Source organism: Pseudophryne corroboree, unplaced genomic scaffold (assembly GCF_028390025.1).
Source record: "Pseudophryne corroboree isolate aPseCor3 unplaced genomic scaffold, aPseCor3.hap2 scaffold_493, whole genome shotgun sequence".
Taxonomy (NCBI): Eukaryota; Metazoa; Chordata; class Amphibia; order Anura; family Myobatrachidae; genus Pseudophryne; species Pseudophryne corroboree.
The window spans coordinates 242769-264321 of NW_026970100.1; the positions used below are offsets into that span (position 1 = coordinate 242769).

The following is a 21553-nucleotide window of genomic DNA, read 5'->3' on the forward strand; positions in this document are numbered from 1 at the left end:
CCTACCCATTGAGCTACTTGATCCTGCATCTATTCTAACCTCCAAAAACAGATTCAGTTGCATCTTCCAGCGTGTTTTGTTTGCGCCTTTGCAAATGTCTTACATCGACAAACTTATTTAGTACTATTTTGCAAATAGGGTTAGATTGTCGCAACATTGTGTTCCCTAATTGCTTGATTTTTTAAATGCAACAATTGATAAAGACACCTGATAATTGCTCTGTGGAGTCTTATTTTGTGTTTTGTGTTTAGTCTTTAGATCTGAATTTGAATGTACTTGTGAACTAACTTAATTTCCTACTTCTAAATTCATTCCTAAATTCACTACTTACATGAATCCTGTAGTTGGGCATTTTGGGACTTCGATTGTGGGCATTGTTTTGTGTCCAGACCAGCAGCAGGTGGTGTGCATTTGCTGGAAAGGCATCGAAGACCTCCGATATGCTGCATCTCCTGATGTGTGTCTCCCTCAAGTGGCTGTCAGCAAATGCCTGCTAGACATGCATCATAGAACAGGCATGCTAAAACATGGGTCTTCAACCTGCGACCCTCCAGCTGCTGTGGAACTACACATCCCAGCATGCCCTGCCTCAGTTTTAGCATACCTTAATAGCAAAACTGTGGCAGGGCATGCTGGGATGTGTAGTTTCACAGCAGCTGGAGGGCCACAGGATGAAGACCCATGTGCTAGAGCCAAGCCAGCTAGAGCTGGGTGGTTGGGTGGGTGGTGTGTCGGAGGTGGAGCACATGCAAATGATTGTGTATCATCCAGCTAGTGAGAGAGAAAACTCATGCAGGAGTGTGCCTGCTTGTCAGTGGGTTATGCACCTTGCCAGACGTTAAATCTACATAGAGCAGCTGGAGGGGACAAGAGCAGGTTTGCAAAATATAGATAGAAGAGCATATATGCTGGCGCATTCTCCATGATTGTGTCAGCTTATGTTTTGGTGCACTGCACTTTCCTCCACTAAGTTTTAGCCATTTTTGTTAAGCTCAAGTGTAGTTGCTTCTCGGCCTTTTGGCTGTGATCTTGTATCGTGGTTGAAGGGTCTGCTGGAGGGAGGGATTGTTTTCTTCATTGGCGAAAGACCAAAGATATTCCAGGATGGAAGGCTTGGGAACACTATCTGTTTTTCAGTTGTGGAAGAGCACAGAGGTCGGATTGGACTACATTCTATAGTAAAGGATATCTTTCTATTTATTGACCCTCCCCTTATATGTGTCTGTGTTACAATAAAGCTTCGGTTTTGTGAATCCCTCACCCTCTTACACTCCACACCCATAGCCTTATTAACTGTTGTATTATTGTATAGTTTAAATGTATAGTGCAGTTCATGATTTATAGTGTAGGCTGGCCTGTGCTGTAGTTCTTGAACTGTACTATACCGTCAGCATTTGTATTGTGTTTTGGCTGTGCTGCAACACTGTATTTATGTGTGTAATGTTTATGTATGTTTTTTTTTATGCCAATAAAGACTGCTTTTTCAAGCCAATATCTGAAAACAATCAATGTTTATCTTTGATGGCAATAAAAGTGGTATGATATTTGATGCTTTTGAAATCCAATATCTGATATGTCCCCTATCTGGGAACCATATATTAAATGGCTTTTCAGAAAAGGGAGATGGGAGAAGAGCTTTCAGTACTTGTAGGACCGATGCACATAAAGAAGCAAAAAAACATACATAAACATTACACACATAAGTACCGCGTTGCGGCACAGCCAAAACACAATACAAATGCTGACGGTATAGTACAGTTCAAGAACTACAGCACAGGCCAGCCTACACTATAAATCATGAACTGCACTATACATTTAAACTGTACAATAATACAACAGTTAATAAGGCTATGGGTGTGGAGTGTAAGAGGGTGAGGGAATCACAAGCCCGAAGCTTAATTGAAAGACTGACACATATAAGGGGAGGATTAATAAATAGAAAGACATCCTTTACTACAGAATGTAGTCCAATCCGGTCTTTCAACTCTTCCACAATTGAAAAACGGATAGTGTTCCCAAGCCTTCCATCCTGGAATATCTTTGGTCTTTCGCCAATGAAGAAAGCAATCCCTCCCTCCAGCAGACCCTTCAACCACAATACAAGATCACAGCCAAAAGGCCGAGAAGCAACTACACTTGAGCTTAACAAAAATGGCTAAAACTTAGTGGAGGAAAGTGCAGTGCACCAAAACATAAGCTGACACAATCATGGAGAATGCGCCAGCATATATGCTCTTCTATCTATATTTTGCAAACCTGCTCTTGTCCCCTCCAGCTGCTCTATGTAGATTTAACGTCTGGCAAGGTGCATAACCCACTGACAAGCAGGCACACTCCTGCATGAGTTTTCTCTCTCACTAGCTGGATGATACACAATCATTTGCATGTGCTCCACCTCCGACACACCACCCACCCAACCACCCAGTCACCAGAGCCATCCACAAACCAACTGGCTCCGTGATTTAATTTGCACAGTGTAGTCATCCAGGCAGCATGTCCTTCTCAATGGAAGGATCTCTGGTTCCATGGAATCTTCCGCATTGGAATGCTGCGGAACAAAAAGGATTTAAATATTCAGCTTGCTAGCATTCAATGTACCTGTGGCTTGGCTCTAGCACATGGGTCTTCATCCTGTGGCCCTCCAGCTGCTGTGAAACTACACATCCCAGCATGCCCAGCCACAGTTTTGCTATTAAGGTATGCTAAAACTGAGGCAGGGCATGCTGGGATGTGTAGTTCCACAGCAGCTGGAGGGTCGCAGGTTGAAGACCCATGTTTTAGCATGCCTGTTCTATGATGCATGTTCGGTGATGTCACAATCAGCTTGGAATGGGGTGTCTAGCAGGCATTTGCTGACAGCCACTTGAGGGAGACACACATCAGGAGATGCAGCATATCGGAGGTCTTCGATGCCTTTCCAGCAAATGCACACCACCTGCTGCTGGTCTGGACACAAAACAATGCCCACAATCGAAGTCCCAAAATGCCCAACTACAGGATTCATGTAAGTAGTGAATTTAGGAATGAATTTAGAAGTAGGAAATTAAGTTAGTTCACAAGTACATTCAAATTCAGATCTAAAGTCTAGGTAGGCCTCACGTCCTGGCAGCCGCCAGCATTTAAAAATGCCTTGATTAGAGGTACGGAATTAAATGTAGATAAGAAGTAGACACAAAATAAGACTCCGCAGAGCAGTTATCAGGTGTTTTTATCAATTGTTGCATTTAAAAAATCAAGCAATTAGGGAACACAATGTTGCAACAATGTAACCCTATTTGCAAAATAGTACTAAATAAGTTTGTCGATGTAAGACATTTGCAAAGGCGCATCCAAAACACGCTGGAAAATGCAACTGAATCTGTTTTTGGAGGCTTGAATAGGAAATGTGCATCGGTCCTACAAGTACTGAAAGCTCTTCTCCCATCTCCCTTTTCTGAAAAGCCATTTAATATATGGTTCCCAGATAGGGGACATATCAGATATTGCCTTTCAAAAGCAGCAAATATCATACCACTTCTATTGCCATCAAAGATAAACATTGATTGTTTTCAGATATTGGATTGAAAAAGCAGTCTTTATTGACATAAAGAAGCAAAAAAAACATACATAAACATTACACACATAAGTACTGTGTTGCAGCACAGCCAAAACACAATACAAATGCTGTCGGTATAGTACAGTTCAAGAACTACAGCACAGGCCAGCCTACACTATAAATCATGAACTGCACTATACATTTAAACAATACAATAGTTAATAAGGCTATGGGTGTGGAGTGTAAGAGGGTGACGGAATCACAAGCCCAAAGCTTTATTGAAAGACAGACACATATAAAGGGAGGATTAATAAATACAAAAATACCCTTTACTATAGAATGTAGTCCAATCCGGTCTTTCAACTCTTCCACAACTGAAAAACAGATAGTGTTCCCAAGCCTTCCATCCTGGAATATCTTCAGTCTCTCGCCAATGAAGAAAACAATCCCTCCAGCAGACTCTTCAACCACGATACAATATCACAGCCAAAAGAGCGAGAAGCAACTACACTTGCGTTTAAACAAAATGGCTAAAACTTAGTGGAGGAAAGTGCAGTGCACCAAAACATAAGCTGACACAATCATGGAGAATGCGCCAGCATATATGCTCTTCTGTCTATATTTTCCAAACCTGCTCTTGTCCCCTCCAGTTGCTCCATGTAGATTTGACGTCTGGCAAGGTGCATAACTCACTGACAAACAGGCACACTCCTGCATTAGTTTTCTCTCTCACTAGCTGGATGATACACATTCATTTGCATGTGCTCCACCTCCGACATACCGCCCACCCAACCACCCAGTCACCAGAGCCACCCACAAGCCAACTAGCTCCGTGATTTAATTTGCACAGTGCAGTCATCCAGGCAGCATGTCCTTCTCAATGGAATAATCTCTGGTTCCATGGAATCTTCCGCATTGGAATGCTGCGGAACAAAAAGGATTTAAACATTCAGCTTGCTAGCATTCAATGTACCTGCGGTTTGGTTCTAGCACATGGGTCTTCATCCTGTGGCCCTCCAGCTGCTGTGAAACTACACATCCCAGCATGCCCTGCCACAGTTTTGCTATTAAGGTATGCTAAAACTGAGGCAGGGCATGCTGGGATATGTAGTTCCACAGCAGCTGGAGGGTCGCAGGTTGAAGACCCATGTTCTAGCATGCCTGTTCTATGATGCATGTTCCGTGATGTCACAATCAGCTTGGAATGGGGTGTCTAGCATGCATTTGCTGACAGCCACTTGAGGCAGACACACATCAGGAGATGCAGCATATCGGAGGTCTTCGATGCCTTTCCAGCAAATGCACACCACCAGCTGCTGGTCTGGACACAAAACAATGCCCACAATTGAAGGCTCAAAATGCCCAACTACAGGATTAATGTAAGTAGTGAATTTAGGAATGAATTTAGAAGTAGGAAATTAAGTTAGTTCACAAGTACATTCAAATTCAGATCTAAAGACTAGGTAGGCCTCACGTCCTGGCAGCGCCCAGCATTTAAAAATGCCTTGATTAGAGGTAGGGAATTAAATGTAGATAAGAAGTAGACACAAAATAAGACTCCACAGAGCAATTATCAGGTGTCTTTATCAATTTTTGCATTTAAAAATTCAAGCAATTAGGGAACACAATGTTGCGACAATGTAACCCTATTTGCAAAATAGTACTAAATAAGTTTGTCGATGTAAGACATTTGCAAAGGCGCAAACAATACACGCTGGAAAATGCAACTGAATCTGTTTTTGGAGGTTAGAATAAATGCAGGATCAAGTAGCTCAATGGGCAGGGTGTTTGATTAGAATTCAACAGGTTATAGGTTTGAATCCTGGGTATGATAGTTTGAGGTGTATGTTTGTATATATTAGTCACACATGGCTTACTTGTACAAATGGCATGTCACCAGTTAGTGCTGACTGCTGATATGCCATTTACACAAACATGCCATGTGTGACTGTATATGCATTTAAGGAGGGCACCCCGGCAATACCACAAACCATTGAGTGTCAAGTATACTAGATATATCTTCATATCTCATGTGCTTTCTCTGAGACCAATCTTGTTATGCCCCTTCCCCACAAGGCATGCACCTTTTGTCCATATTGAAAAAATGGGGAGGGAGGGAGGGAGGGAGGGGGGGGGGCATATAATTCTCTGTCACAGGGATCCAAAAAGTCTAGTTATGGCTCTGGTATGCACTATGTAATCTGGCAGACCATCTCTCCAACACTGGCTGGTTGGAATAGAAATCCGGTTATCTATGTGAGCAAATGACCATCAACGATTTACTCTCAAACACTAAAAAATGGACAAAAATGGTCCCCTAAACAAATTGGTTAAATTTTGGGTTTAACCAATTTGTGTAATGACCATTTTTGACCACTTTTCTAGTGTTTGGGAGCAAATGGCTAATTGACATTTGCTCCAATACATTACCAGATTTTCATTCCATCCATCCAGACTGGATAGATAGCCTGACAGATAATTGTGTAGTGTACGCCCAGGATAACTGTCAGTCATGCTTTATTTTATGACGGCACATAAATGGGTGGGCAGATCCAGGGCAAGCACTGCCCACTCATGCATAGTTGTCAACTGATGTGAAGTTCCAGGGGGCAATCTCAGTTATAAAGAGAAGTATCTGGAAATTGTCCCTAGTTAAAAAAAAAAATTTGATCACCTCCATTTATTTAATATGATATCCCAGGTGATAGGATGCCAGCAGTCAGAACAACATACTTTATTAAATAACACATCTCAAACTACCATACCCAGGATTCAAACCTATAACCTGTTGAATTCTAATCAAACACCCTACCTATTGAGCTATTTGATCCTGCATAAAAATTGTGAACATTATATGAAGCTATTGGTACTTTGCAAAAAAAAAAGAATCAGCATTACAACGCAGCAGATCCATGCAGTTTGCAGCCACACACTACATGTATCTGCTCAGCCACAATGCTGATTATTTCTTCACAAAGTGCAAGGTGAGCTCCAAACAGAATTCTCTAGCTTAGAATTATACCTTTCTTTGCCAAACCTAGAAGTCGGGCCCCCCACCCTGGGATCCCCCAGAGGGAGGCCTGCACCGTCATGCGGCAGGCTTGTCCGTTTTGGAAGCAGGCTGATGGGCAGCCCAGGATTGCTTCAGTCTGGGCTTGGCAGGTCTGGAAACATGAGCTTGCTTTGGGTATGCCTGACCTTGGGTACGCTTTACCTGGAAGATGAAAGGGCAAAGAAAAGTACTTTTAGCCTTCTGCGTGGTAGGAGTCATACTAGGTAGGCAAGCTGTTTTAGCAGTAGCCAGATCAGCTACAATCTTATTGAGGTCTTCTCCAAAAGGAGATTCAACTGAGGCAGCACAAGGGAACTCTCATCTGGGGACAACAACTGCAGGGAGAACACATATTTTCAGATGAACATGGTAGGGCAGAAGGCTGCCTAATACTGAAGCACCCCCAAACAACAAATCAAATGCAACTTACTTGACAGAGATGTGCCTGAGCAACGGCCCTCCCCAGCCCTATCCCAAATCATACTTATTTTGCATAGGAGATACCATGGTCATGAAGATTGTTCTCCCAGGGTTAGGTTCATTCATTGCATTCTGGGTATGCTGACCCCTGTGATTTCCCCAAATGTGGGAAACTCGACTGCATTATTTGTGGTAGTGGGGGACTGTGTTTGTGCTTTCCTCTGGTCAGCTCTGGTAAAAGTCATATTTCTTTGTCTCAGATCTTCCTCTAGCCTTGTTCTTCTTTCGAGAGTTCCCTTGTGCTGCCTCAGTTGGATCTCCTTCACTTGACAGGGGGGTGCCCGAGCAGCGACCCTCCCAAGCTCTAGCCCAACTCCTACTTACCAGCCAGGTGAGATACTATGATCATGAAGTTGCTTCTCCCAGGGCAAGGCTCACCCATTGCACTCTGGGTGTGCTGCCCCTGCGATTTCCCCAAATGTGGGAAACTTGACTGCATAATTTGAGTGTTCCCTGGTCGGCTCTCATGTAATTCAGATCTCTTTGTCTCAGGTCTCTCTCCAGCCTAGTTTGCTGTCTGTTTCCACTTCTCTTTTCTTGAGCCGCTCCCTTCTATGCCCTTGCGCACTATCCTTACTTCTCCCGTCTGCTTACTTTGTGCCTTCCAATGCACAATGCAAACTACAGGTAGTGCTGCAGGGCCCACACCCTTTTACTTGCCGTACAGAGCAGCTCTGGAGCTGTTACAGAGCCCAGCTACTGCAAGAAATCAGCTTGAATGCTTCAGGGGCTGAGGCATAGCCAACATGAGCCCCACACCGAAGGAGGGTGGAGGTGTTTAATGCGAACTAGGGGTCATCCAAGCGCCGCAAAAGGCCGCCATGCCCTGCACGCCCCTTTTCTCTTTTCACATGCAGACGAGGGTTGAAGCCAACTTTGACCCACTGCTTGGATGACATCACCATATGCAAATCCATCTGCTGCAGGCCTTCCCCCAGGAATGCTTGCACTAGTTGTTGCATTTGGTTTGTTGTTTGGGGGTGCTTCAGTTTTAGGCAGCCTTCTGCCCTCCCATGTTCATCTGAAAATATGTGTTCTCCCTGCAGTTGTTGTCCCCAGATGAGAGTTCCCTTGTGCTGCCTCAGTTGAATCTCCTTTACTTGACAGAGATGTGCCTGAGCAGCGGCCCTCCCCAGCCCTATCCCAAATCATACTTATTTTGCATAGGCGATACCATGGTCATGAAGATTGTTTTCCCAGGGTGAGGTTCATTCATTGCATTCTGGGTATGCTGACCCCTGTGATTTCCCCAAATGTGGGAAACTCGACTGCATTATTTGTGGTAGTGGGGGACTGTGTTTGTGCTTTCCTCTGGTCAGCTCTGGTAAAAGTCAGATTTCTTTGTCTCAGATCTTCCTCTAGCCTTGTTCTTCTTTCGAGAGTTCCCTTGTGCTGCCTCAGTTGGATCTCCTTCACTTGACAGGGGGGTACCCGAGCAGCGACCCTCCCCAGCTCTAGCCCAAATCCTACTTACCTGCCAGGTGAGATACTATGATCATGAAGGTGCTTCTCCCAGGGCAAGGCTCACCCATTGCACTCTGGGTGTGCTGCTCCTGCGATTTCCCCAAATGTGGGAAACTTGACTGCATAATTTGTGTTTCCCCTGGTCGGCTCTCGTATAATTCAGATCTCTTTGTCTCAGGTCTCTCTCCAGCCTAGTTTGCTGTCTGTTTCCACTTCTCTTTTCTTGAGCTGCTCCCTTCTATGCCCTTGCGCACTATCCTGACTTCTCCCGTCTGCTTACTTTGTGCCTTCCAAACTACAGGTAGTGCTGCAGGGCCCACACCCTTTTACTTGCCGTACAGAGCAGCTCTGGAGCTGTTACAGTGCCCAGCTGCTGCAAGAAATCAGCTTGTATGCTTCAGGGGCTGTGGCATAGCCAACATGAGCCCCACACCGAAGGAGGGTGGAGGTGTTTAATGCGAACTAGGGGTCATCCAAGCGCCGCAAAAGGCCGCCATGCCCTGCACGCCCCTTTTCTCTTTTCATATGCAGACGAGGGTTGAAGCCAACTTTGACCCACTGCTTGGATGACATCACCATATGCAAATCCATCTGCTGCAGGCCTTCCCCCAGGAATGCTTGCACTAGTTGTTGCATTTGGTTTGTTGTTTGGGGGTGCTTCAGTATTAGGCAGCCTTCTGCCCTCCCATGTTCATCTGAAAATATGTGTTCTCCCTGCAGTTGTTGTCCCCAGATGAGAGTTCCCTTGTGCTGCCTCAGTTGAATCTCCTTTACTTGACAGAGATGTGCCTGAGCAGCGGCCCTCCCCAGCCCTATCCCAAATCATACTTATTTTGCATAGGAGATACCATGGTCATGAAGATTGTTCTCCCAGGGTGAGGTTCATTCATTGCATTCTGGGTATGCTGACCCCTGTGATTTCCCCAAATGTGGGAAACTCGACTGCATTATTTGTTGTAGTGGGGGACTGTGTTTGTGTTTTCCTCTGGTCAGCTCTGGTAAAAGTCAGATTTCTTTGTCTCAGATCTTCCTCTAGCCTTGTTCTTCTTTCGAGAGTTCCCTTGTGCTGCCTCAGTTGGATCTCCTTCACTTGACAGGGGGGTGCCCGAGCAGCGACCCTCCCCAGCTCTAGCCCAACTCCTACTTACCTGCCAGGTGAGATACTATGATCATGAAGGTGCTTCTCCCAGGGCAAGGCTCACCCATTGCACTCTGGGTGTGCTGCCCCTGCGATTTCCCCAAATGTGGGAAACTTGACTGCATAATTTGAGTGTTCCCTGGTCGGCTCTCATGTAATTCAGATCTCTTTGTCTCAGGTCTCTCTCCAGCCTAGTTTGCTGTCTGTTTCCACTTCTCTTTTCTTGAGCCGCTCCCTTCTATGCCCTTGCGCACTATCCTTACTTCTCCCGTCTGCTTACTTTGTGCCTTCCAATGCACAATGCAAACTACAGGTAGTGCTGCAGGGCCCACACCCTTTTACTTGCCGTACAGAGCAGCTCTGGAGCTGTTACAGAGCCCAGCTACTGCAAGAAATCAGCTTGAATGCTTCAGGGGCTGAGGCATAGCCAACATGAGCCCCACACCGAAGGAGGGTGGAGGTGTTTAATGCGAACTAGGGGTCATCCAAGCGCCGCAAAAGGCCGCCATGCCCTGCACGCCCCTTTTCTCTTTTCACATGCAGACGAGGGTTGAAGCCAACTTTGACCCACTGCTTGGATGACATCACCATATGCAAATCCATCTGCTGCAGGCCTTCCCCCAGGAATGCTTGCACTAGTTGTTGCATTTGGTTTGTTGTTTGGGGGTGCTTCAGTATTAGGCAGCCTTCTGCCCTCCCATGTTCATCTGAAAATATGTGTTCTCCCTGCAGTTGTTGTCCCCAGATGAGAGTTCCCTTGTGCTGCCTCAGTTGAATCTCCTTTACTTGACAGAGATGTGCCTGAGCAGCGGCCCTCCCCAGCCCTATCCCAAATCATACTTATTTTGCATAGGCGATACCATGGTCATGAAGATTGTTTTCCCAGGGTGAGGTTCATTCATTGCATTCTGGGTATGCTGACCCCTGTGATTTCCCCAAATGTGGGAAACTCGACTGCATTATTTGTGGTAGTGGGGGACTGTGTTTGTGCTTTCCTCTGGTCAGCTCTGGTAAAAGTCAGATTTCTTTGTCTCAGATCTTCCTCTAGCCTTGTTCTTCTTTCGAGAGTTCCCTTGTGCTGCCTCAGTTGGATCTCCTTCACTTGACAGGGGGGTACCCGAGCAGCGACCCTCCCCAGCTCTAGCCCAAATCCTACTTACCTGCCAGGTGAGATACTATGATCATGAAGGTGCTTCTCCCAGGGCAAGGCTCACCCATTGCACTCTGGGTGTGCTGCTCCTGCGATTTCCCCAAATGTGGGAAACTTGACTGCATAATTTGTGTTTCCCCTGGTCGGCTCTCGTATAATTCAGATCTCTTTGTCTCAGGTCTCTCTCCAGCCTAGTTTGCTGTCTGTTTCCACTTCTCTTTTCTTGAGCTGCTCCCTTCTATGCCCTTGCGCACTATCCTGACTTCTCCCGTCTGCTTACTTTGTGCCTTCCAAACTACAGGTAGTGCTGCAGGGCCCACACCCTTTTACTTGCCGTACAGAGCAGCTCTGGAGCTGTTACAGTGCCCAGCTGCTGCAAGAAATCAGCTAGTATGCTTCAGGGGCTGTGGCATAGCCAACATGAGCCCCACACCGAAGGAGGGTGGAGGTGTTTAATGCGAACTAGGGGTCATCCAAGCGCCGCAAAAGGCCGCCATGCCCTGCACGCCCCTTTTCTCTTTTCATATGCAGACGAGGGTTGAAGCCAACTTTGACCCACTGCTTGGATGACATCACCATATGCAAATCCATCTGCTGCAGGCCTTCCCCCAGGAATGCTTGCACTAGTTGTTGCATTTGGTTTGTTGTTTGGGGGTGCTTCAGTATTAGGCAGCCTTCTGCCCTCCCATGTTCATCTGAAAATATGTGTTCTCCCTGCAGTTGTTGTCCCCAGATGAGAGTTCCCTTGTGCTGCCTCAGTTGAATCTCCTTTACTTGACAGAGATGTGCCTGAGCAGCGGCCCTCCCCAGCCCTATCCCAAATCATACTTATTTTGCATAGGAGATACCATGGTCATGAAGATTGTTCTCCCAGGGTGAGGTTCATTCATTGCATTCTGGGTATGCTGACCCCTGTGATTTCCCCAAATGTGGGAAACTCGACTGCATTATTTGTTGTAGTGGGGGACTGTGTTTGTGTTTTCCTCTGGTCAGCTCTGGTAAAAGTCAGATTTCTTTGTCTCAGATCTTCCTCTAGCCTTGTTCTTCTTTCGAGAGTTCCCTTGTGCTGCCTCAGTTGGATCTCCTTCACTTGACAGGGGGGTGCCCGAGCAGCGACCCTCCCCAGCTCTAGCCCAACTCCTACTTACCTGCCAGGTGAGATACTATGATCATGAAGGTGCTTCTCCCAGGGCAAGGCTCACCCATTGCACTCTGGGTGTGCTGCCCCTGCGATTTCCCCAAATGTGGGAAACTTGACTGCAGAATTTGTGTTTCCCCTGGTCGGCTCTCGTATAATTCAGATCTCTTTGTCTCAGGTCTCTCTACAGCCTAGTTTGCTGTCTGTTTCCACTTCTTTTTTCTTGAGCCCCTCCCTTTTATACCCTTGTGCACTATCCTGACTTCTCCTCCTGTCTGCTTACTTTGTGCCTTCCAATGCACAATGCAAACTACAGGTAGTGCTGCAGGGCCCACACCCTTTTACTTGCCTTACAGAGCAGCTCTGGAGCTGTTACAGTGCCAAGCTGCTGCAAGAAATCAGCTTGAATGCTTCAGGGGCTGGGGCATGGCCAACATGAGACCCACACCGAAGGAGGGTGGGGGTGTTTCATGCAAACTAAGTGTCATCCAAGCACCGCAAAAGGCCGCCATGCCCTGCACGCCCCTTTTCTCTTTTCATATGCAGACGAGGGTTGAAGCCAACTTTGACCCACTGCTTGGATGACATGACCATATGCAAATCCATCTGCGGCAGGCCTTCCCCCAGGAATGCTTGCACTAGTTGTTGCATTTGGTTTGTTGTTTGGGGGTGCTTCAGTATTAGGCAGCCTTCTGCCCTCCCATGTTCATCTGAAAATATGTGTTCTCCCTGCAGTTGTTGTCCCCAGATGAGAGTTCCCTTGTGCTGCCTCAGTTGAATCTCCTTTACTTGACAGAGATGTGCCTGAGCAGCGGCCCTCCCCAGCCCTATCCCAAATCATACTTATTTTGCATATGAGATACCATGGTCATGAAGATTATTCTCCCAGGGTGAGGTTCATTCATTGCATTCTGGGTATGCTGACCCCTGTGATTTCCCCAAATGTGGGTAACTCGACTGCATTATTTGTGGTAGTGGGGGACTGTGTTTGTGTTTTCCTCTGGTCAGCTCTGGTAAAAGTCAGATTTCTTTGTTTCAGATCTTCCTCTAGCCTTGTTCTTCTTTCGAGAGTTCCCTTGTGCTGCCTCAGTTGGATCTCCTTCACTTGACAGGGGGGTGCCCGAGCAGCGACCCTCCCCAGCTCAAGCCCAACTCCTACTTACCTGCCAGGTGAGATACTATGATCATGAAGGTGCTTCTTCCAGGGCAAGGCTCACCCATTGCACTCTGGGTGTGCTGCCCCTGCGATTTCCCCAAATGTGGGAAACTTGACTGCATAATTTGTGTTTCCCCTGGTCGGCTCTCGTATAATTCAGATCTCTTTGTCTCAGGTCTCTCTCCAGCCTAGTTTGCTGTCTGTTTCCACTTCTTTTTTCTTGAGCCCCTCCCTTTTATACCCTTGTGCACTATCCTGACTTCTCCTCCTGTCTGCTTACTTTGTGCCTTCCAATGCACAATGCAAACTACACACCCTTTTACTTGCCTTACAGAGCAGCTCTGGAGCTGTTACAGTGCCAAGCTGCTGTAAGAAATCAGCTTGAATGCTTCAGGGGCTGGGGCATTGTCAACATGAGCCCCACACCGAAGGAGGGTGGGGGTGTTTAATGCGAACTAAGGGTCATCCAAGCGCCGCAAAAGGCCGCCATGCCCTGCATACCCCTTTTCTCTTTTCATATGCAGATGAGGGATCCAGCCAACTTTGGCCCACTGCTTGGATGACATCACCGTATGCAAATCCGTCTTCTGCAGAACTTCCCCCAGGAATGCTTGTACTAGTTGTTGCATTTGGTTTGTTGTTTGGGGGTGCTTCAGTATTAGGCAGCCTTCTGCCCTCCCATGTTCATCTGAAAATATGTGTTCTCCCTGCAGTTGTTGTCCCCAGATGAGAGTTCCCTTGTGCTGCCTCAGTTGAATCTCCTTTACTTGACAGAGATGTGCCTGAGCAGCGGCCCTCCCCAGCCCTATCCCAAATCATACTTATTTTGCATAGGCGATACCATGGTCATGAAGATTGTTCTCCCAGGGTGAGGTTCATTCATTGCATTCTGGGTATGCTGACCCCTGTGATTTCCCCAAATGTGGGAAACTCGACTGCATTATTTGTGGTAGTGGGGGACTGTGTTTGTGCTTTCCTCTGGTCAGCTCTGGTAAAAGTCAGATTTCTTTGTCTCAGATCTTCCTCTAGCCTTGTTCTTCTTTCGAGAGTTCCCTTGTGCTGCCTCAGTTGGATCTCCTTCATTTGACAGGGGGTGCCCGAGCAGCAATCCTCCACAGCTCTGGCCCAACTCCTACTTACCTGCCAGGTGAGATACTATGATCTTCACTGTTAGGGCAATCAGGATGTGGAATTCCCTGCCAGGGAAGGTGGTAATGGCGGACTCTGTAATTGGATTTAAAAAAGGAATGGATACATTTCTGAATGAAAAAGCTATCCAAGGTTATAATACTTAAAATATCAACATGGTTAATCCGGGGGTAACATGAGTTGTAGTAGCTAACTAGTCATAAAACATTATTCAGCAAGTATGTAGAATCATCACAACTTAAAACAGGTTGAACACGATGGGCAATTTGCCTCTATTCAACCTCAAAAACTATGTTACTATATGTTACTATATTACTATGTTACTGTAGTATACAGAACACCACAATGCAATGAGCAGTGATAGTGAGCACTGATGAGGATACTAGAACTGACACTGAGCAGCAAGATGCAGCACTGGACTATTAGTAATGTACTGTAGTATGCTGAGCACAACAATGCAGCACAAGACAATGAGCAGTGATACTGAGCACTGATGAGGATACTACTGAGAACTGACACTGAGCAGGAGAGACACACTACTAGTATTACTGAGCAGCAATAAGTATCCACTGATACTGAGCACTGATATTGAGATTTCCACTGAGAGAACATAGCCACGTCCTCTCCGCTCTCTCTTCAATGCACGAGTAAAAATGGCGGCAACGCGCAGCTCTTTATATGGAATCCGAATCTCGCGAGAATCCGACAGCGGGATGATGACATTTTCCCTTGTTCAGGTTTTCCGAGTCAGGCGGGAACAACCGAGCCTGCCTCGGAGGAGGAGTTCGTGGGGTTCGTGGGGAATTCGGTTCTCGGAGAACCGAACCCGCTCCTCTCTACCTTATACCCATCAATTTTTTTTATTTTCAATCTAAGCCCCTGCAGTTTTCTGTAAGCATCTGCTTTGCTATGATGATCAACAAGTCACAAGGGCAAACACTCAGGGCTTGAGGCGTAGATCTTAGGACCAGCTGCTACAAGCATGGCAGAGGTGTCACTATCACTGGTGACACCCAGAGAGGTGGCGAGGGAGATTGTAATGCAGTGCGCGCAGATAAGCAGCGCAATGGTAAAAAGGAGGCATGGTTTCATAGGTAGGGGCGTGGCCTGGTGGCCTGAATCTACATTTTGTTGCTCCGGGTGTCCCGGGGGTTGGGGGCTGCACCGGGGACTAGTGTGTGAGCGGTGCTGGCTCCTGCACAGTGACATGGCATGGCCACTAGAGATGTGCACCGGAAATTTTTCGGGTTTTGTGTTTTGGTTTTGGGTTCGGTTCCGCGGCCGTGTTTTGGGTTTGAACGCGTTTTGGCTAAACCTCACCGAATTTTTTTTGTCGGATTCGGGTGTGTTTTGGATTCGGGTGTTTTTTTCAAAAAACCCTAAAAAACAGCTTAAATCATAGAATTTGGGAGTCATTTTGATCCCAAAGTATTATTAACCTCAATAACCATAATTTCCACTAATTTTCAGTCTATTCTTAACACCTCACACCTCACAATATTATTTTTAGTCCTAAAATTTGCACCGAGGTCGCTGGATGACTAAGCTCAGTGACCCAAGTGGCCGACACAAACACCTGGCCCATCTAGGAGTGGCACTGCAGTGTCACGCATGATGGCCCTTCCAAAAAACACTCCCCAAACAGCACATGACGCAAAGAAAAAAAGAGGCGCAATGAGGTAGCTGTGTGACTAAGCTCAGCGACCCAAGTGGCCGACACAAACACCTGGCCCATCTAGGAGTGGCACTGCAGTGTCACGCAGGATGGCCCTTCCAAAAAACACTCCCCAAACAGCACATGACGCAAAGAAAAAAAGAGGCACAATGAGGTAGCTGTGTGACTAAGCTCAGCGACCCAAGTGGCCGACACAAACACCTGGCCCATCTAGGAGTGGCACTGCAGTGTCACGCAGGATGGCCCTTCCAAAAACACTCCCCAAACAGCACATGACGCAAAGAAAAAAAGAGGCGCAATGAGGTAGCTGTGTGACTAAGCTCAGCGACCCAAGTGGCCGACACAAACACCTGGCCCATCTAGGAGTGGCACTGCAGTGTCACGCAGGATGGCCCTTCCAAAAAACACTCCCCAAACAGCACATGACGCAAAGAAAAAAAGTGGCGCAATGAGGTAGCTGTGTGACTAAGCTCAGCGACCCAAGTGGACGACACAAACACCTGGCCCATCTAGGAGTGTCACTGCAGTGTCACGCAGGATGGCCCTTCCAAAAAACACTCCCCAAACAGCACATGACGCAAAGAAAAAAAGAGGCGCAATGAGGTAGCTGTGTGACTAAGCTCAGCGACCCAAGTGGCCGACACAAACACCTGGCCCATCTAGGAGTGGCACTGCAGTGTCACGCAGGATGGCCCTTCCAAAAAACACTCCCCAAACAGCACATGACGCAAAGAAAAATAAAAGAAAAAAGAGGTGCAAGGTGGAATTGCCTTGGGCCCTCCCACCCACCCTTATGTTGTATAAACAGGACATGCACACTTTAACCAACCCATCATTTCAGTGACAGGGTCTGCCACACGACTGTGACTGAAATGACGGGTTGGTTTGGACCCCCACCAAAAAAGAAGCAATAAATCTCTCCTTGCACAAACTGGCTCTATAGAGGCAAGATGTCCACCTCATCATCATCCTCCGATTCATCACCGTGTACATCCCCCTCCTCACAGATTATCAATTCGTCCCCACTGGAATCCACCATCTCAGCTCCCTGTATACTTTGTGGAGGCAATTGCTGCTGGTCAATGTCTCCACGGAGCAATTGATTATAATTCATTTTAATGAACATCATCTTCTCCACATTTTCTGGAAGTAACCTCGTACGCCGATTGCTGACAAGGTGAGCGGCGGCACTAAACACTCTTTCGGAGTACACACTTGTGGGAGGGCAACTTAGGTAGAATAAAGCCAGTTTGTGCAAGGGCCTCCAAATTGCCTCTTTTTCCTGCCAGTATACGTACGGACTGTCTGACGTGCCTACTTGGATGCGGTCACTCATATAATCCTCCACCATTCTTTCAATGGTGAGAGAATCATATGCAGTGACAGTAGACGACATGTCCGTAATCGTTGGCAGGTCCTTCAGTCCGGACCAGATGTCAGCATCAGCAGTCGCTCCAGACTGCCCTGCATCACCGCCAGCGGGTGGGCTCGGAATTCTGAGCCTTTTCCTCGCACCCCCAATTGCGGGAGAATGTGAAGGAGGAGCTGTTGACCGATCAAGTTCCGCTTGACTTGATAATTTTCTCACCAGCAGGTCTTTGAACCCCTGCAGACTTGTGTCTGCCGGAAAGAGAGATACAACGTAGGTTTTAAATCTAGGATCGAGCACGGTGGCCAAAATGTAGTGCTCTGATTTCAACAGATTGACCACCCGTGAATCCTGGTTAAGCGAATGAAGGGCTCCATCCACAAGTCCCACATGCCTAGCGGAATCGCTCTGTCTTAGCTCCTCCTTCAATGTCTCCAGCTTCTTCTGCAAAAGCCTGATGACGGGAATGACCTGACTCAGGCTGGCAGTGTCTGAACTGACTTCACGTGTGGCAAGTTCAAAAGATTGCAGAACCTTGCACAACGTTGAAATCATTCTCCACTGCGCTTGAGACAGGTGCATTCCACCTCCTATATCGTGGTCAGATGTATAGGCTTGAATGGCCTTTTGCTGCTCCTCCATCCTCTGAAGCATATAGAGGGTTGAATTCCACCTCGTTTCCACTTCTTGCTTCAGATGATGGCAGGGCAGGTTCAGGCGTTTTTGGTGTTGCTCCAGTCTTCTGTACGTGGTGCCTGTACGCCGAAAGTGTCCCGCAATTCTTGTGGCCACCGACAGCATCTCTTGCACGCCCCTGTCGTTTTTTAAATAATTCTGCACCACCAAATTCAAGGTATGTGCAAAACATGGGACGTGCTGGAATTTGCCCAGATATAATGCACGCACAATATTGCTGGCGTTGTCCGATGCCACAAATCCACAGGAGAGTCCAATTGGGGTAAGCCATTCTGTGATGATCTTCCTCAGTTGCCGTAAGAGGTTTTCATCTGTGTGCGTATTCTGGAAAGCGGTGATACAAAGCGTAGCCTGCCTAGGAAAGAGTTGGCGTTTGCGAGATGCTGCTACTGGTGCCGCCGCTGCTGTTCTTGCGGCGGGAGTCAATACATCTACCCAGTGGGCTGTCACAGTCATATAGTCCTGAGTCTGCCCTGCTCCACTTGTCCACATGTCCGTGGTTAAGTGGACATTGGGTACAACTGCATTTTTTAGGACACTGGTGAGTCTTTTTCTGAGGTCTGTGTACATTTTCGGTATCGCCTGCCTAGAGAAATGGAACCTAGATAGTATTTGGTACCGGGGACACAGTACCTCAATCAAGTCTATAGTTGGCTCTGAAGTAATGATGGATACCGGAACCACGTTTCTCACTGCCCAGGATGCCAAGGCCTCAGTTATCCGCTTTGCAGCAGGATGACTGCTGTGATATTTCATCTTCCTCGCAAAGGACTGTTGGACAGTCAATTGCTTGGTGGAAGTAGTAAAAGTGGTCTTACGACTTCCCCTCTGGGATGACCATCGACTCCCAGCAGCAACAACAGCAGCGCCAGCAGCAGTAGGCGTTACACTCAAGGATGCATCGGAGGAATCCCAGGCAGGAGAGAACTCGTCAGAATTGCCAGTGACATGGCCTGCAGGACTATTGGCATTCCTGGGGAAGGAGGAAATTGACACTGAGGGAGTTGGTGGGGTGGTTTGCGTGAGCTTGGTTACAAGAGGAAGGGATTTACTGGTCAGTGGACTGCTTCCGCTGTCGCCCAAAGTTTTTGAACTTGTCACTGACTTATGATGAATGCGCTGCAGGTGACGTATAAGGGAGGATGTTCCGAGGTGGTTAACGTCCTTACCCCTACTTATTACAGCTTGACAAAGGCAACACACGGCTTGACACCTGTTGTCCGCATTTCTGTTGAAATACTTCCACACCGAAGAGCTGATTTTTTTGGTATTTTCACCAGGCATGTCAATGGCCATATTCCTCCCACGGACAACAGGTGTCTCGCCGGGTGCCTGACTTAAACAAACCACCTCACCATCAGAATCCTCCTAGTCAATTTCCTCCCCAGCGCCAGCAACACCCATATTCTCCTCATCCTGGTGTACTTCAACACTGACATCTTCAATCTGACTATCAGGAACTGGACTGCGGGTGCTCCTTCCAGCACTTGCAGGGGGCGTGCAAATGGTGGAAGGTGCATGCTCTTCACGTCCAGTGTTGGGAAGGTCAGGCATCGCAACCGACACAATTGGACTCTCCTTGTGGATTTGTGATTTTGAAGAACGCACAGTTCTTTGCTGTGCTTTTGCCAGCTTAAGTCTTTTCATTTTTCTAGCGAGAGACTGAGTGCTTCCATCCTCATGTGAAGCTGAACCACTAGCCATGAACATAGGCCAGGGCCTCAGCCGTTCCTTGCCACTCCGTGTGGTAAATGGCATATTGGCAAGTTTACGCTTCTCCTCCGACGATTTTTATTTAGATTTTTGAGTCATTTTTTTACTGATCTTTTGTGTTTTGGATTTTACATGCTCTGTACTATGACATTGGGCATCGGCCTTGGCAGACGACGTTGATGGAATTTCATCGTCTCGGCCATGACTAGTGGCAGCAGCTTCAGCACGAGGTGGAAGTGGATCTTGATCTTTCCCTATTTTTGGAACCTCAACATTTTTGTTCTCCATATTTTAATAGGCACAACTAAAAGGCACCTCAGGTAAACAATGGAGATGGATGGATACTAGTATACTTATGGATGACGAGTGACTGACGACACAGAGGTAGCTACAGCCGTGGACTACCGTACTGCGTCTGCTAGTATAGAGATGATAATTAATGATATAAAAAAAAATATATATATAACTACTGTAGGTATATATAATATAATGACGGACCTGGTGGACACTGTCAGCAGACTGCTAAACTACTAGTATGAAGAAGATAGAAAAAAACTTCCACCACAGGTAGGTAGGTATACAATTATGGACGAGCACTGATGACACAGAGATAGCCACAGCCGTGGCCTACCGTACTGCGTCTGCTAGTATAGAGATGATAATTAATGATATAAAAAAAAATATATATATAACTACTGTAGGTATATATAATATAATGACGGACCTGGTGGACACTGTCAGCAGACTGCTAAACTACTAGTATGAAGAAGATAGAAAAAAAAAACCACCACAGTTAGGTATACAATTATGGACGAGTGACGACACAGAGGTAGGTACAGCCGTGGACTACCGTACTGCGTCTGCTAGTATAGATAATATACTAAATATATTACTACTGTAGGTATATAATATAATGACGGACCTGGTGGACACTGTCAGCAGACTCCTAAACTACTAGTATGAAGAAGATAGAAAAAAAAACCCCACCACAGGTAGGTATACAATTATGGACGAGCACTGACGACACAGAGGTAGGTACAGCCGTGGACTACCGTACTGCATCTGCTAGTATAGATAATATAATAAATATATTACTACTGTAGGTATATAATATAATGACGGACCTGGTGGACACTGTCAGCAGACTGCTAAACTACTAGTATGAAGAAGATAAAAAAAAAACCCCACCACAGGTAGTTAGGTATACAATTATGGATGAGCACTGACGACACAGAGATAGCCACAGCCGTGGACTACCGTACTGCGTCTGCTAGTATAGATAATATAATAAATATATTACTACTGTAGGTATATAATATAATGATGGACCTGGTGGACACTGTCAGTAGACTCCTAAACTACTAGTATGAAGAAGATAGAAAAAAAAAACCCACCACAGGTAGGTAGGTATACAATTATGGACGAGCACTGACGACACAGAGATAGCCACAGCCGTGGACTACCGTACTGCGTCTGCTAATATAGAGATGATAAAGATGAAAAAAAAATATAACACTACTGCAGGTAAATATTTATATAATATATGTATGACGGACCTGCTGGACACTGTCAGCAGAATGCATTTATAGAATAAAAAAAAAACACCACAGGAGTGTTTAACTTTTTCAGGCAGACAATATACTGGTGGTCACACTGGCAGCAAAAGTGTGCACTGTACTCCTGCTATAACTGCTCCCCAGTCTCCCCCACAATTAAGCTGTGTGAGCAGTGAGCACTCAGCACAGTCAGATATACATAGATGATATATCATGCAGCACACTGAGGCTGAGCACAGATATGGTATGTGTATCGTTTTTTTTCAGGCAGAGAACGGATTA

At 46.5% G+C, this 21553-nt stretch overlaps 13 non-coding genes across 13 annotated transcripts; all 13 read left to right on the plus strand.

Annotated features, from left to right (window-relative positions):
* Positions 1 to 7067: 7067 nt before the first annotated feature.
* LOC135029909 (U1 spliceosomal RNA) lies at positions 7068 to 7231 on the plus strand. Its single transcript, XR_010225981.1, has one exon. It is a non-coding gene; the product is annotated as a U1 spliceosomal RNA (small nuclear RNA).
* Positions 7232 to 7383: 152 nt separating this feature from the next.
* Positions 7384 to 7546, plus strand: LOC135029858 (U1 spliceosomal RNA). Its single transcript, XR_010225942.1, has one exon. It is a non-coding gene; the product is annotated as a U1 spliceosomal RNA (small nuclear RNA).
* Positions 7547 to 8217: 671 nt separating this feature from the next.
* LOC135029933 (U1 spliceosomal RNA) lies at positions 8218 to 8381 on the plus strand. Its single transcript, XR_010226005.1, has one exon. It is a non-coding gene; the product is annotated as a U1 spliceosomal RNA (small nuclear RNA).
* Positions 8382 to 8533: 152 nt separating this feature from the next.
* Positions 8534 to 8696, plus strand: LOC135029791 (U1 spliceosomal RNA). The gene has a single exon (XR_010225885.1). It is a non-coding gene; the product is annotated as a U1 spliceosomal RNA (small nuclear RNA).
* Positions 8697 to 9355: 659 nt separating this feature from the next.
* On the plus strand, positions 9356 to 9519 carry LOC135029938 (U1 spliceosomal RNA). The gene has a single exon (XR_010226010.1). It is a non-coding gene; the product is annotated as a U1 spliceosomal RNA (small nuclear RNA).
* A 152-nt stretch (positions 9520 to 9671) lies between these two features.
* LOC135029818 (U1 spliceosomal RNA) lies at positions 9672 to 9834 on the plus strand. The gene has a single exon (XR_010225907.1). It is a non-coding gene; the product is annotated as a U1 spliceosomal RNA (small nuclear RNA).
* A 671-nt stretch (positions 9835 to 10505) lies between these two features.
* On the plus strand, positions 10506 to 10669 carry LOC135029934 (U1 spliceosomal RNA). Its single transcript, XR_010226006.1, has one exon. It is a non-coding gene; the product is annotated as a U1 spliceosomal RNA (small nuclear RNA).
* Positions 10670 to 10821: 152 nt separating this feature from the next.
* Positions 10822 to 10984, plus strand: LOC135029792 (U1 spliceosomal RNA). The gene has a single exon (XR_010225886.1). It is a non-coding gene; the product is annotated as a U1 spliceosomal RNA (small nuclear RNA).
* Positions 10985 to 11643: 659 nt separating this feature from the next.
* Positions 11644 to 11807, plus strand: LOC135029939 (U1 spliceosomal RNA). Its single transcript, XR_010226011.1, has one exon. It is a non-coding gene; the product is annotated as a U1 spliceosomal RNA (small nuclear RNA).
* Positions 11808 to 11959: 152 nt separating this feature from the next.
* On the plus strand, positions 11960 to 12122 carry LOC135029820 (U1 spliceosomal RNA). The gene has a single exon (XR_010225909.1). It is a non-coding gene; the product is annotated as a U1 spliceosomal RNA (small nuclear RNA).
* Positions 12123 to 12796: 674 nt separating this feature from the next.
* LOC135029755 (U1 spliceosomal RNA) lies at positions 12797 to 12960 on the plus strand. Its single transcript, XR_010225850.1, has one exon. It is a non-coding gene; the product is annotated as a U1 spliceosomal RNA (small nuclear RNA).
* Positions 12961 to 13112: 152 nt separating this feature from the next.
* On the plus strand, positions 13113 to 13275 carry LOC135029817 (U1 spliceosomal RNA). Its single transcript, XR_010225906.1, has one exon. It is a non-coding gene; the product is annotated as a U1 spliceosomal RNA (small nuclear RNA).
* Positions 13276 to 13930: 655 nt separating this feature from the next.
* On the plus strand, positions 13931 to 14094 carry LOC135029926 (U1 spliceosomal RNA). Its single transcript, XR_010225998.1, has one exon. It is a non-coding gene; the product is annotated as a U1 spliceosomal RNA (small nuclear RNA).
* Positions 14095 to 21553: the final 7459 nt, after the last annotated feature.